Here is a 15,828-nt window from a genome sequence, read left to right as displayed (position 1 = left end):
TCTTTTTAGGCGTTCGTTTTTGAGACTTTTTAGTGGGTATAGTCATGATTCGACATGGAGCTCTTGTTGACAAAAGTAAATAAAAAAATCCATTTTGTCATGCTATTGATTATGCACAGACATTATTGCTATGTTCAGACTGGGGCGCCACGGTGGATGAGTTGTTTGTACATCTAAGTTAGCAAAGCCTGGCAAGTGCCTGACATCAGCTGGCATCCTAGTGAGGATAAGTGCTATAGAAAATGATGGACAGATGTTCAGCCTGAACCGAATTAACTGAATTGGTTTCACTTAATCTGCATTTTACATTTGTGATTGAGGAGGGTAGGTCACTGAATAAATGGTTTAGTCGCCACTAAAAGACCAGTTATCTTTGCCCTCTCCGCTACAGTAGCCTTTAAAAGTTCAATTTCAATTTCACGCAACGTCAACCCGCTCATTTAACTGAGTGTCACAATCAGAAGCGAGTAAATAGAGTCACAGAGAGTGAGGGAAGTGCAAACAACAGAACATATAACGGCGGGTCCCCGCTTGTTTACTATTTGGATGCTTGATTATTGCTCAACAAACCACAGCGCAAAGAGCAATTAGCCCTATCACTGTTGAGATTCGTACTTTGATATTATTGGGGAAAAAAAGTTGACACGTCGTGGTTTGCTTGCCGCGGCACAAAAACATGACCCCCGCCCCCTACGCACTTTAATTGGCTTTACAAGACTGTCAGTGAGGCAGCTGAAAGTATATGTGAAAAAAAAAAAGAAAAAAGAATTGAGTGGAGTGAGGTACCCGCAGGTGGACTTCATGCCAGCAGGCGTGGGCAGAGGGGTCACTCGTTATCCGGTCCACCTTCCTTCATCTAACGTCTTCATCTATCAAACGCTCGCGTGTGTTGACAGCTGGAGTGTCTGTCAAATTGTCTGCGTAATGATATTTTCACTATGACAGGCTGATTTCCCTCTTGAGAAAATATTATACAATCAATGAGAAAATGGCCGATCCAGATGTCTTTTTCTGTTTTCATGTTCAAAATTGTTGATGAGGACACTAACCTCCCTGGTGGTCTCGTTGTCAGGATTCGGTGCTCTCACCGCCGCGGCCCGGGTTTGATTCCCGGTCAGGGAATGTGATGTTGTTTTCCTGGTGTACTGTCTAACCCACGAGAGCTTAGTTCAGTGAGCCTCAAAGAATTTAACCCTTTCATGCATAGTGGTCACTACAGTGGACAGCTACTTAAAAGTTGCTTTCGCCTATATTAACTAATCTAAATTTAAAACAAAATATTTTTAACCCTTTCATGCATTCATTGTGATTTAATGTTATTATTTAAAATATAAATAGATTTTTTTAGATTCATTAATATATGCGAAAGCAACTTTGAAATAGCTGTCCACTGTAGTGACCACTTTGCATGAAAGGGTTCATTTGCATGTTGTCGTGTAGGCAGCACTTCATTCCTTACCCATTTTTTTTCCGTTGACGTATGGAGATGTATGCTTGAACCTAATGAACTCTGCCGGGCAAAAAGTGGTTGAGATGAGTGACATCACTCTAAGCTACAGTATTTATATTATCAAAGTATTTGGAAGAGAAAATGTGAAAAAAAAAAAAAAAACACACTCAATCATCAAGCCCTCAGCTTGTTCTTCACATTTCTCCATGTGATATATAAAGCCAGCCTGTGACATGAATGAAGAGAGGCCTCATTCAAATGTACAATATATCGGTGGCGCACAACTGCCACTCTGGGTTGCATTTGAGACGCATGGGTGTGCAAGTCAAATCTATTCCTGGAGCTGGATGAGCTAGCTCTGCAGGCATTGACTTGAGACATCCGGAAATAGCAAAGCTTCAAATTGGGGGGATTGTTAGCAGGATGAATCAGAGCAGAGGTGCACACCTGCGCCAGCCTTTTGCTAATGGAGGATGTGAGAAAAATGTCACAATACCAGCTGAAGTTGGAGAAACAGACTTGTCACTCGATAGTAAAGCCAAACTGACAACTTTGGCTTTGCATTTGTTTGTTTTTTTAGTAACTGCATTTTATTCCATTTTAAAGTGGAAGCCAACCCTAATGTATTTTTTCCAAGAATATTTACTATGCAAACCCACTAGTTGAAACAAGGCATTCTGATAAATATTGCATTTGTGGAATAAAAATTAATCCACCCGTTTTTAGCCACTTTTGTCGACTGAAAATGACATCACAGTTGCTCAGGGCTCAGGTAACGACCAATCACGGCTGACCTGTTTTCTGAAGCTGAGCCGTGATTGGTCGTTACCTGAGCCCTGAGACACTGTGACGTCATTTTCAGTCGACAGAAGTGACAAAATGGCCGCCCCCTGAGATGGCTAAAAAGGGGGGGGATTTTGCCGCTTAACTCATATTCCACAAACGCAATAGTACTCAGAATGTCGTGTTTCAACTAGTGGGCCTGCTGGGGACATATTCTTGAAAAAAATACGTTTGCATTGATTTCCTCTTTAAATTAATACAAAGTTTTGAAATCAATGAATAATAATTAATCGTGATTTCAATCTCAATCAAAATAATTGTGATTGTGAGCTCTTTCCATAAATCATTCAGCCCTACCTCTGCTGAAAGTTGTCTGCCTCCGAGGGGGCGGGGGGGGGTCACGCTCAGATTACAGTTATGAGACCGTCCTGGCTGTAAGGATGCGCCTGCGGTTCTGTTCCTTGAAAACACAAGTGGCAGTTGTTAGTATTGCAATCAAGAAGGAGTACTGAAGGAAATACCTTCCATTGTATCCGTAGAATCAGCGAGCATTACATCACATTATAACAACGGCTTGGCGTCTCGTTCCTTCTGGCTGTCAGAAATCGAGCACGTTTCCATGGCGACCACGCAGCTATTGAGCCAGCTGTCCAAACGGAGATAACACAGTGCGCAGAGTTGAGAAGGACTTCTATATACATTTGCACTGGCGGAAATGATCGGCCGCATGTCGTTTATTACTAGGCTGGGGAGAACCCAGTCAGTAATATTCGTGCTGTATTTTAAAGACACGCTTATTTATGTTTGTGTGAGACTTACGCATTATTTCTTTTGACATGGGTGTTCCACCAATTGAATTGAGTACTCCCATCTGCAGGGTACCACTTCCCATACATGCCCTTCAACATGAATGCAACGCAAAAGGCCACCATCTTAGCATCTAGTGCGACACTGTCCATGCCTCTGTCACAATGACATCTTTGCGAATGGAGAAACAACCTGTATTTACAAGGCTGTCGGTAAAATATATATATATATGTGAGGGCGTTGCGCACACCAGTAAATATTTGATATAGTTAATGTATTCGATTTCTCAAGTGGCAACAAACTGCATGTTCATTCGCAAAGGAACCAAAGATTCAAGTATACTCCATATGTTACATGATGTACATATGAAAACAAAGACGTCCGAGCAGGCTAACTCTCCCATGGGGTAATAGGTTTCTATGACAACCGGAGAATGGGAAGGAGTTCCCTGGTTGCTCCCTTGAGTTGAAAAGGTTTTTCCCCTTTCTTCTCTCCTGTAGTCTGACATGATCACACATGACAATCACGCATCATCACATCAAACGACACACTACATCTAAAATTGAAGCCTGTCAGAACATGTCGAGTGCCTTGTCCTTCAAACATTTCATGACAATTATCAATGTAGATATGTGTTTGGTGTGCTGTTGGGTCATCTTGAGTACGCCATAAATAAGAGCAGTAAGAAAACAAGGTTTCTCCCTCATCATGTGTGGGGTCTCACATTTTTCAAAATCAGGATGTTGAACATTGCACATGTAGACCAATTTAGTTTAAAAACAACTGTATTATCTGATCACACCAAGCAGGCTGTTCTGGTGCATTTCCATTACAGACTTAAATACAGAGACAAAACAAAGCCTGAATAATTATCTTTGTGACAAGAACGGAACCAAAAACAAAGCAGGAACACTCATCTAATCACTTGCAGCAGTGCCCTAATCAAAGCATGTGCACCTGTTGAAGAGGCTCCTGTGTTTTTCCGACTTTAATATGCACTCGGTGTCATGATGAGCAGCTTGACTTCAACGATAGCTCGGTTGGAATCAGATTCCAAAACACCTCACAGTTATCCATATCTTGCATTGGAACAAAATAGTGTAAGACTTGCACCAGCTGCTTTTGCCAACAAAACAATCATCTCATTTACCAGCTCATCTTCTGGCAACGTGATTTGGTTGGACCCAAATTGACTACTGAATTATTAAAGCTTTTTAAACCAATCATGCTCCACAAGAAGGAGAGAAAATGTAAAAAAAGAGAGAGAAAAATATATGATATTCATGATAAGTGAACATGTTACTCGCTAAGATAATAAAAACAGTCCCTAGGATGCCCCAAAATTTGCAGGTCAACTCGAACTAACCATTTCATCAATTCAATCTCTTGGTAGACAATGTGGTTACAAAATGAACATAAAAACTGTATACACCAGTAGTCAGAGCTGGGCGTTCTATGTGACGGACCGGTTCGTCTATCCGTCACTGACGGACGCCTGATTTGCTGATGGTTGACAAATGACGGGTCAAATTTTAAAATAGATGGACTACGCAGTCGGAAGCCCCTTTATTTAATTAAAATCAAAACTGTATAGACCATTACTAAGGATGTCACTCTGGCGCAATCGGTTAGCGCATTGGGCTGGGTTTGTGGTTTGAGACCACCTGGAGACCCAATGAACATTTTCTGGATTTTCCTTTGGGATCAATTCAATCTCTTGGTAGACAATGACATGCAGCTTTGAATAGGTGGATGGAAAAACACTTCTAGGCCATAATTACAAAATAATAACACGAAATAGAGTAACCCCAAAAAGACAACAATTCCTTCGTTTTACTGCTGTGTTTTGATTTGGACACCGTGAGGGGCACAAACTAGTACATTGCATGCCATCCAAAGAAACACAAAAATTTCCTGCATTGCCGAAGCAGTAAGTTTCTTAAAGCGGAAGTCAACCCAAACATTTTATTCAAGAATATGTTCTATGCAAGCCCACTAGTTGAAACAGAGCATTCTGATAAATATTGCGTTTGTGGAATAAGTGTTAATCCACTCGTTTTTTAGCCATCTCTGGGGGCGGCCATTTTGTCTTCTGTCGACTGAAAATGACATCACAACTGCTCACAAGGACCAATCACGGCTCATATTCAGAAAACAGGTCAGCCGTGATTGGTCGTGAGCAGTTGTGATGTCACTTTCAGTCGACAGAAGGCAAAAGGGCCGCCCACCAGAGATGGCTAAAAACGAGTGCATTTTGCTACTTATATTCCACGAACGCAAAATTAATCAGAATGCCGTGTTAAAACTAGTGGACCTGCTGGGAACATATTCTTGAAAAATATATGTTTGGGTTGACTTCTGCTTTAAGGAGCTAAAAGGTGATTTCTCTCATAACGCTGAAGTAAAGCCTTTCCCCAGTTTGGAGTCAGGACCAATCCAGTTTTTATTTTGGGTCTGGATTCAATTCAAAAAGATAAACAGCGTGGAATGCCAGGCCACTTATTGGTTCACTTGGGGTGACATGAAACAGAAAGCGGACAGAGCTAAAAATCCAGGAGTGAAAGAGGAAAAGCAAAAAAGTGACAGTTAATGAGGGATTATACGTCATCAGTGACATTTGCGGAACATTTTTATCGAGCAGTATTCATTATCTGGTGAATTACCCCCTTTTTAGCACCTAATCAGCCCGCTGTGGATTAGTTTCAGCTCATGTAAAATGTATTCCATGCTTCACACTCTGGAAGCACGCCGTGAAATAGCATTCATGCCGGTCAATGCACCTCAGGCATGTAAATAAATGGTTGCGTGGTAGAAACCATCACCATCATAATAGAATAAGGTTACATTCTCACAGTCATCAACAGCTCGACTCCAAATATCTTATCAGGTTTTCGAGCAATTTTATTGCTCTCCCTATTTGGTATTCTGTCTGTCTCATTTTGCCAGCCAAGTTGCTGTGTGGCTGACCTTTAACTGGTGAGAGAGTTAAGTTCTCCACTAGGCATATTTAAATGGTCCGCACATTGTTAATATCCTCATTGTCATGCGTTTGAGAGAGGAATAGCTCAACCATCTGTGGCAACAAGCTTCCTATAGTAAAATGAGACAATTTGGTAAAGTTCATTGGCTTTTTGTAAAGATGATGTTGATTACACTACTGTGTAAGCGAAAATTGTTTTATTACAATATCATTACAATCTTGTCACTTTAGCTGTTTATATGATGACGAGCTGAACAGAAGATGCAAAGTGGCATCTCGTCTCCACTTTTTATTTTGCGATTAGACCAGCGTTTATCAGAGAAAATATGTATGTAAATGGCAGGTGGGTAATCTAGGTCCAGAAAAAACCCTGCCACAGTTTGGCTTTAGCCACAGGTGCTTCAACTCAACAGGCAGGTAAACGGGCTCAGTGGATTCCCACATGCATAAAATCTCCCTTTGTCTCTGATCTGTGTTCTACATCATTGATCTGTGCTGCGAAAACCAAAATGATAGTGACTAGCAAAAAAATAGTAGCTGGATAGAGTCTGTAAAATTTTTCTCTTCGTCCTTCTGGAAAGAAAAAAGCAAGTGCTGATTCAAACCTTTTCTACAAAGTCAAAACTCGGTCCAACTGAGATGACGCAAAAAACGTATGGTATGGATACATAAGCACAAGATTGTGACTGGTGTTTTGCGATGCATACTTTGTGGAGTATTCGTTTGCGTGCTGTCCCAGCAGAGATTTTATTGTGTGTCTCTGTGGCGCAATCGGTTATCACGTTCGGCTGTTAACCGAAAGGTTGGTGGTTCAAGCCCACCCAGGGACGTCCGTCATTCTAAACTGGGAAAAAAAATAAGTTCCCAAAAAAATGTATGGTAAGGATGCATAAGCACAACATTTTGACTAGTATTTTTCGATGCATACTTTGTGGAGTATTCGTCTGTGTGGTGTCCCCGCAAAGCTTTCATTGTGGGTCTCTGTGGCGCAATCGGTTAGCGCGTTCGGCTGTTAACCGAAAGGTTGGTGGTTCAAGCCCACCCAGGGACGCGTGTCGTTTTTGCCAGAAAAAAAATAAGTTCTGACCAAAGCCTGTTCGACAAAGTCAGAACTCGGTCCAACTGAGATGACCCAAAAAACGTATGGTACGGATACATTAGCACAAGATTGTGACTAGTATTTTTCGATGCATACTTTGTGAAGTTTACGTCTGTGTGGTGTCTCAGCAAAGACTGCGGTGTGTGTCTCTGTGGCGCAATTGGTTAGCGCGTTCGGCTGTTAACTGAAAGGTTGGTGGTTCAAGCCCACCCAGGGATGTCCATCCTTCTGTCCTGGGGGAAAAAAAAAAAAAATGCTGACTAGAGCCTGTTTGACAAAGTCAGAACTTGGTCCAACTGAGATGACCCAAAAAACGTATGGTACGGATACATAAGCACTAAATTGTGACCGGTGATTTTTGATGCATACTTTGTGGAGTGTTCGTCTGTGTGGTGTCCCTGCAAAACTTTTATTGTGTGTCTCTGTGGTGCAATCGGTTAGCGCGTTCGGCTGTTAACCGAAAGGTTGGTGGTTCAAGCCCACCCAGGGACGTGTGTCATTTTTGCCAGAAAAAAAAAAAGTGCTGACTAGAGCCTGTTTGACAAAGTCAGAACTTGGTCCAACTGAGATGACCCAAAAAACGTATGGTACGGATACATAAGCACTATATTGTGACTGGTCATTTTTGCATACTTTGTGGAGTGTTGGTCTGTGTGGTGTCCCTGCAAAGCTTCCATTGTGTGTCTCTGTGGCGCAATCGGTTAGCGCGTTCGGCTGTTAACCGAAAGGTTGGTGGTTCGAGCCCACCCAGGGACGCGTGTCGTTTTTGCCAGAAAAAAAATAAGTTCTGACCAAGGCCTGTTCGACAAAGTCAGAACTCGGTCCAACTGAGATGACCCAAAAAAGCGTATGGTATGGATACTCAAGCACAAGATTGTGACTGGCCTTCATTTTCATGCGTAGCCTTTGTGAAGTTGACGTCTGTGTGGTGTCTCAGCAAAGATCACAGTGTGTGTCTCTGTGGCGCAATCGGTTAGCGCGTTCGGCTGTTAACTGAAAGGTTGGTGGTTCAAGCCCACCCAGGGACGTGTTTCCTTTTTGCCAGGAAAAAAAACAACTGCTGACTCAAACCTTTTCTCCAAAGTCAGAACCAGGTTGTCTTGTCAAAATGAAATGACCCAAAGAAACCTATGGTACGGATACATAAGCACAAGATTGTGACTGACCTTTCATGCGTAGCCGTTGTGAAGTTGACGTCTGTGAGGTGTCTCAGCAAAGATTGCAGTAAGTGTCTCTGTGGCGCAATTGGTTAGGGCGTTCGGCTGTTAACTGAAAGGTTGGTGGTTCAAGCCCACCCAGGGACGTCCGTCCTTCTGGCCTGGAAAAAAAATAAGTGCTGACTAAAGCCTATTCGACTAAGTCCAACTGAAATGACCCCAAAAAACATGTGGTTTAATGTGTTCAGTTGCTAACCGAAAGGTTTGTGGTTCGAGCCCACCCGGGGATGAAATCCACGTTTGCTTGAAAAAAATGATGTGCTTTCCCAAATCACGTTTTGTCCATCCTCGGTGCCGTGAGGTGTCTTCGCAACGTCACGTGTTACTGTCGTAGAATTGATTCATGCGTTGGCTATTAAAGGAAAGGTAAGGCACTGTTTGGTGAGGTTTTAAAAATCCAATTATTTGGATTGATACTAGGGCTGAGCGATATAGTTGATAAGTATTTCATATCAATCAACCATTCTATTGATTTAAAAATATGAATGGACATCTAAAATGGTCAGTCGCCATTTGGAGGGACATGCTGGGTCTCAGCAAAACGTTTCCATACATATGTCTCTGGTGCAATAGGTTAGCACGTTCGGCTGTTAATTGAACAATTTGAGCCCACCAGGGAATAAGGTGCTCTTTTTCCAGGAACAGAACCGCATGGAACTGTTCCCACAAGGTAGAAACCATCGAATTTTTTAAACTGACTTCTAGATTAAATCTTTGTCAGCGCTTCAACATCTCATGCTCAGTCAGCTACAGCAAAGTTGTATGCGCTCAATGCTTATGTGTCTTTTGACCGTGGTTATCCTTGACATTTATACTGAAAGTGAAATGTCAGACGCTGATATTTTGGAATTTCCTGGAGGTGAAATTGACAGGGTCACTTAGCTTTTCATCTTGAGAGGAAGGAAAACCACTGAAAGAATATGGTGCTGCACAACCGCATTGACAAGCAGCGACAGGTGTTCTCATTTGAAAATCAATACCCAAAGAAGAAATTGAAAATACAGATGAGAGACTGATGAGGAAAAACCTTTTGTCATGGGTTTGATTTTCACTAAAAGGTTTGTACTTTGAAGTGATCAATTTGTGAGCCAACCCCACTGTATCTGTTTTGATTGGATTCTCTTGGGACTGAAAGGATTAGTAGAGACGGGGGAAAAAAAAGGCAAAAAAGGGGAATGATTTACTTACGTGGACTTGCTGCATTGTAACCGGAAGCACAGACGCTTACAAGATGATAAAGAAAAGCACCAAAGCCCTAGCTGAGCTGTGACATTGTCAGTTTATTGAATCATTGGGAATGTTCACAGCTACTACAAAAACTTGGGAAAATCAAGTGTCAATTTGTCATCCCAGAAGGCGGTGTAGCTTAAACTACTTTTTACTCCGCCAGTATCCATACATCACGAGTATTTATTGTACATGGATACACACAAATTACGGAAATTAAATGACTTTTATAGGGTGATGTGGTTTACAGTAACATACCTGAAAGGCATTATTCTGTGGCTAGAATAATTGTATTCAGTTATCAGATGTGTCTTTTTAGTGAACCGTTGTTGGCTCAAGCCCAGAATATAACTCTACTTACTTACTTACTTACTTAAGTATGTAACTTGTTGATGTATATGTGGCGTTTAGCGGGACACCAACCGCCTTAAGTCACTGAACAGTTACAGTTATTTATGTGGTTTCGCTGAAGTTGCGCGACTACCTGCAGACATGTCAAATCCAGGTCGAGAAAGTAAAAACCACGCCACGGTTTGGCTTTAGCCGTTGGTGCTTCTCCACGGGAGCTTGTATACCTGCCGGTTGAGTAGCAGCGTCTGTGGCTGAAGCCAAACTGGCTGGGTTTTTAATTTTCTGGACATGGATTTGACACCTCAGAATAACTGTGACTGCAAAACCCTGTTGGGCCCGGTCCGAGGTTACATGACCTTGTTCAAAAAAATGAAAAAGAAAAACCCCCAAAACAGCAATTTAAGCAGTTTTGCTAGCTAGCAGAATACTTCCTTGTTCATGGAGGGTGATGACACAAATTGAAAGATGTTGAAATTTTAATTCAGGCATTCACACGATAGTAACTAAAATGAAGTAAAGTGAAAATTATACCATTCTGACAGGACACGAGCTTCATCTTTGTGCCAGGCAGAAGTCATTTCAAACATAATCCAAATACAACAATAGAGTATCATTTGGGTTTTGCCATCAATAACCCACTTTAACACAGATTTTCCACAAAATGTGCATCAGAGAGGTGAAAGTAGAGCTGGAATTTATTTATTTCACATTGAACCAAACGAGACAGGGACATTGCACTCTCCGTCAGAAGAGCGCACACAGTGAGTGACGTGACTTCCTGCTCCAAAGTCTGCTGGTTTGCTGTACAGACCAGCAGGAAATAAGCAACTAAAGCCGCAAAAATAAAGATTAAATGGAATTTATTTGGACAAAACTAACAGGCTACAGCACACCAGCAAAAAGCTGAGCGTGCTCTCAGAGCATATCTGCCTGCCTGCTTGCTTGCTTGCCTGGAATGTGCGCATGCAGCCGCCCCCGTCATGCATTAACAGCAATTTCCTCACAGTCTGGCTGCGACATGTCTCTGTGGCGCAATCGGTTAGCGCGTTCGGCTGTTAACCGAAAGGTTGGTGGTTCAAGCCCACCCAGGGACGCAGTATGTTTTGGTTTCTTTCTAAGTTTTTTATTTCCCTCTGTGATCTAAAATGTCATAGATTGCATGACAACCATGAGTTGGGACTGTTAAACTATCATTTAGACTTACAAATTGCATAAATGTGCTCAAGAAATTCTTGATATTTGGTGGCTTTAACCTTATTGGAGCATCATTTGAAAATTGGGTTATTATTTTCCAGTTGACTTTGTCAGGCCCCGTGCATGACAATCAGTCATAAACTTGAATCTGCCATAAACATGGCACTTTGTGGGCCACTCGACTTCTGGGCTGGCATTTTCCTAGATTAATGTCGCTCAATAACTGAGCGGCGGACGACCTTCAATGGTTGATAAATCCACTTAAGACGCTTCCGGTCAGTTGACTTCTTTGACAGGGTTTTTGAGTGAGCAAGTAAACGGCCTTGTCGGTAATCGTTCTCAATTGTTCGCCATCCATTTAAATGTAAATGTGAAGTTCTTGTTACCAGAAATGTAGAGGACACTTTTATCAACGTAACAACAAGAATCTACACAAAGACACTGCTCAGTAGAGGCTTGAGGCAAGGCATTTGTGTCTCGTAGCACATTTACAGACAAGCCGCAAATAGCAATTGCTAAACAAAAGTCATCACATAGCCGTGCTATTCGCAGACTTCTGGATGTTAGCTCTTGTCACCGCAATTTGCTTTAGGTAACTAATGGATCTCCATGATACTTCTCTATAAGATCTTAATAGTACCAAGGTAGGACAACCGTCTTATGTCAGTATCAACACTTTGTGAAGCCATAAACCCTGAGGAATTTGGTGTTGCCGTCTGGTGTCTAATATTTAACCCTAGAGAACCTTTCACAGAACCTTTAAGCAGAATTCTTACTGGCCAGCTAGCGTGATCGCACGGCTAACGATTACCACCTCGTCAGTTTCGCCGTTTCGTAAAAATCTCTGGTTGATTTTTCTTCCTCAGGCGCCGTGGTTTCTTAAAAAATCAAATTGGGGCAAACTAATATGCTTTTGTCAGGTTTATACTGAGAGTTTTAACTAATTGATTGTTTTGAAAACTGCAAACTCACCTTTTAAGCAGGGCACACACAGCGTGAATTAACAACATTTCACTCTGAGCAGTGATCTTGCGTAGATTGGTTACAGTTACAAGTGGATTTTAATCACCAAGCAGTTTTTCCCTTCACTGCATCTCCGCAAAGTAGGTAAACAGTAGCTAAACTCATATTTTAGAGGGAGGTGAATCTATATGTGCCTAGTGCTGACATCTGCAGGCCTTAAGTGGAATAGCGACCTTTCAAAAAAATTCATGTAATGTTTGACAATCTGTCACAGGCAACTAACTCGTAGGAATTTTAAACTAGCGCGCTGGATCTCATCGAAGCTGGCATCAAATGAAAGCGAGACTACACACTGTCGCCAGTCAATCGCAAGAAACTAGGGCTGCAAATAATTGTTTTAATAATTAATGGATCTATCCGTTAATCGATGAACGACCGAACACCTAACAATGAAGCACTTACTTCCCTTTATCTAAAATTGCCTCAAATTAAACTGCAATAATATACTAACCACTAGTGGGTGCTGGAACTGCACAAATGGAAAACAACTTGGGCTGTTAAAACAGATTTGCTTGCCATCAATTTCGTCACACGACGACGATATGCTGTGGCAATTTTAATATTGCGATATTGTGACATCCCTATCCTGTAGAGATAAACAATCATTCACAGCCTCTCTTAGTTTGAACTAAATCTATGCCTGCACTGCCACAATTTAAAACAAACACTTGTACAATTATAAGGTCACGGTGTACGGCCAGCTTGCCAAAGACAGTATAAATTGTACAAATATAAGAGTGGTGCTGCGATTTAGTAGTCTGCTAACTGCGTATCCCCGCTTATCCGTCTGCTGCATCTCCTGATGAAATCTGATGTAGACCGTCATTTCCTCCAGCCACAGCAGTTGTATCACACTGTCTGGCAAGGTTAACGTTCGGTAGGACTATTCAAGCGTGGCTTGCTTTACTCGGGAACATGCTTGCACGCTCTTGTCTCTCCATCACATGCCAGTTAAATTCTTCACCCATAATCACGTTCTAGTAGTATAATTATCACTGTCCGACACCAACGCCTCAGCGGTTCCTTAGCAACTGCTATCCGCACATTTTCTCTGAGCGCAACAGCATTGTATCCGTCCACTCGAAGCGTTGCTTGTGAGATTGGTGAAATCCTGACATGGGGATTGTCCTTTATTCGAATGCACTTTATCATATCGTGAGTGTGTCTCCGCTAATTTAAGCGAAGAAAATCATTGCCCTCGCAACAAAACGGCAACGAACAAAGCGAGGAGGGAAGAGACAAAGCCGCAATGCACACTGGCTAGGGAGGACTTGAGTATTATTCGTCTGGCCTTGAGCGCCGGCCAAAAGCGTTGCATGACAAAATGAAGAGTAGACACGCACCGCAGGCAGCAGGCTCTGAGTGTCGCTCGTGTCTTAAGTCAACGTGCCCGTGGCTCTGACGGCTTTGTGGATAAGCGCCAAAGCAAACGGGAGGGCGCTCAGCAAACTGCCGAGCCCCCAGATAACTTGGGAGCGATTTCTTACGACCACGGCGAAGCACAAAACATACGCATCTGTGTGACTGTGTTTATGTTCTCGAAAAATGTCATCTCTTAGGTTCGATGAACAGAGGAACCTCAGAGGACATTTAAGAGCTCATACAACAACTCCTTACTCTCATTCCATTCTATTTATTGGTTTTGTTGAGAATGATGAGGAATATAAACAGAGGTGGGCATTCCGTCAGATTGACGGACCGGTCAGTCAGTTAGTCACTGACGGACGCCCGTTTTGCTGACGATTGATGGGCCACTTTTTTTAAAAAAATGATGGATTAAGAACTGACGGAAGTGGACGGACTGACTAAGCAATTGCTATGCGCTGTTTAAATGTAAGTAAAATATGCTGATTATGTAAGAATGTAAATCAGTTGGTCACAATTGTTGTTGAACCAAGCAAAAACATCTACGTGAAAAGTCAATTCCGCTTTAACATACAAACAAAAAAATGTGGGATACGAGCACGGAATGGTGGCAGTGAAGTTAACTCAGTTCACAACAAGAAGCAGTCTGGCAGATAGTGAACTATTGTTTGAAAAAGAGGTTTTCAAGCAGTTTAATGCCACCCCAAGTTGTGGTGTACTGTCAAACTAAACATAAAACAAAGATAATTACACGTCAAGTATCCAAAGCAATAAAATTGGTTTTGGAGCGAGGAAAGTGCATTTGATTTCATGAAGATTACTTTGAAGGGGGAAAACGTACTTTTTGTAGATTGGATTTGAAATCCAATTTTTGTGTTACCAGTCCTGGAAATGTTCTGACACATCCCATAATTAGCGACACAAATGAAAAGAGGATTCCATGTGATTATAAAAGAGGTTTCTCAGGGGATCTACTGATGCTGTTTCTCAAACAATACAAACAGAAGTATGGCCAGATGGTGTTGTTATTTCACACTGTGTGATTCTGGACCACCAAATGCACCAACTTTCATTTGAGTTTATTCCTTAGAATCATTTTTTTGAGTCGTTCATTTAATATGCTTGTTTTGTCATGCTCAAGCAGGTGTATGTATTGTGGATGGAGTGACACTCAGTACTGAGTAGACGGACAACTTGTCTGACATGATGAACAGTTGATCTTCCTGAGAATTGCTTCATATTTGTGGCACCTATGAACTACTTTTCCAATCGGACTACAGTTCATCCGCTTTTTCAACCGCACAGGCTGCATTAATTGTGAAGAAAATCAAAGATTAAGTCACCACCGCAAGTTGATGTTTTGGACAGATACCCGATAAGCTTGTATCTGCCCGCTGAGTCTTCCACTGACATTTCTAAACCAGTCAAAAGATCCACTTTCTGGTAAAGCTGCTCACTGACACTCAAGTGCTTTGTGGGGAATATGTACAGAAAATGTTATTGACTGGCCCCATAATTCAGGTTCCTCCGAGAAATAAAAGCAGTTGGGATAATTGCATCGTGACCTTTCAAAGCACAACGCCACGTCTTGTGTATAGCAACGCAGGAGGGAGCATTTGTAAAGGGACAAAGTGCTTCACCGTAGGGACTTGGTTTCAGCCATCTTTGGCCACTATCATTATCATGGCTCATCTTCCTGTTGTCTGCCGCTTTAACATGGATAAGACAGGAAAGTACAAACAAACAACGGTAGTGGGTGGGTCAGATTGAGTCAGTAGCACCTTGTAAATTGCCTGTAACAACTACATTGAAAATGACACCAATTTTATTTCAGGCTATAAGCAAAAAAAAAAAAACAACAACTTTAAATTACATTTTATACTAAAGTTGTAGATATTGAATATTTTACAAACAAGTGTTTCACCGGTTATCAATTCATCAAGTAATCTTATAAATATCGAATTTGCATGATTAAACAACAAATGTGCACATGTGCATGTGAGTTATTATTGTTGTCCACTTGGGGTCGCCATTCTCACATTGCACACCATAATACCTGTGACTGACTGTGTGTGTGGCTTTAAAAGATGGGGCCTGGCCTGGCCTGGTGAGTGACATGGGAGTCAGTAGTTTACATGGAGCCATGTATTCCGATTAGAAATCATCAGAATGATCAATCGGAATGAAAATGCTCCATAATAAACAGCTCAATCAGAATAAAAAGGCTTTCACTCGGATTCACAGGGGTGGTATATTCCTTTTTCCAATCCGAACGAGCTCCATTCGAAAGAGTTCAATCAGCTTGCTTGAATCATTACACTAACTCGTAATG

General features: G+C 41.8%; 1 protein-coding gene and 8 non-coding genes across 18 annotated transcripts in view; 8 read left to right on the top strand and 1 right to left on the bottom strand.

Moving 5' to 3' along the window:
- shisal1b (shisa like 1b) overlaps positions 1-15,828 on the bottom strand; it is an 80,980-nt gene that overhangs the window by 57,988 nt on the left and 7,164 nt on the right. For 3 of the 10 annotated variants that reach the window (XM_086029420.1, XM_086029413.1, XM_086029410.1), the window contains 3 exons: positions 2,591-2,693; positions 1,460-1,510; positions 1,050-1,149 (listed from right to left, as the gene is read on the bottom strand). The gene's annotated coding sequence lies outside the window, so the exon portion shown is untranslated. Of the gene's footprint in view, positions 1-786; positions 918-1,049; positions 1,150-1,459; positions 1,511-2,590; positions 2,694-8,285; positions 8,438-15,828 lie in introns of those variants that run through there. The other 7 variants (XM_086029415.1, XM_086029411.1, XM_086029412.1 and 4 more) reach the window with 6 other exon arrangements.
- On the top strand, positions 6,777-6,850 carry trnan-guu (transfer RNA asparagine (anticodon GUU)). Its single transcript has one exon. It is a non-coding gene; the product is annotated as a tRNA-Asn (tRNA).
- On the top strand, positions 6,998-7,071 carry trnan-guu (transfer RNA asparagine (anticodon GUU)). The gene has a single exon. It is a non-coding gene; the product is annotated as a tRNA-Asn (tRNA).
- On the top strand, positions 7,265-7,338 carry trnan-guu (transfer RNA asparagine (anticodon GUU)). The gene has a single exon. It is a non-coding gene; the product is annotated as a tRNA-Asn (tRNA).
- trnan-guu (transfer RNA asparagine (anticodon GUU)) lies at positions 7,538-7,611 on the top strand. Its single transcript has one exon. It is a non-coding gene; the product is annotated as a tRNA-Asn (tRNA).
- trnan-guu (transfer RNA asparagine (anticodon GUU)) lies at positions 7,802-7,875 on the top strand. Its single transcript has one exon. It is a non-coding gene; the product is annotated as a tRNA-Asn (tRNA).
- trnan-guu (transfer RNA asparagine (anticodon GUU)) lies at positions 8,074-8,147 on the top strand. The gene has a single exon. It is a non-coding gene; the product is annotated as a tRNA-Asn (tRNA).
- On the top strand, positions 8,350-8,423 carry trnan-guu (transfer RNA asparagine (anticodon GUU)). Its single transcript has one exon. It is a non-coding gene; the product is annotated as a tRNA-Asn (tRNA).
- On the top strand, positions 10,935-11,008 carry trnan-guu (transfer RNA asparagine (anticodon GUU)). Its single transcript has one exon. It is a non-coding gene; the product is annotated as a tRNA-Asn (tRNA).

Source organism: Filicampus tigris, chromosome 4 (assembly GCF_054856515.1).
Source record: "Filicampus tigris isolate MCC_2025a chromosome 4, RoL_Ftig_1.0, whole genome shotgun sequence".
Taxonomy (NCBI): Eukaryota; Metazoa; Chordata; class Actinopteri; order Syngnathiformes; family Syngnathidae; genus Filicampus; species Filicampus tigris.
This window is presented reverse-complemented; position numbering and strand designations above follow the sequence as displayed.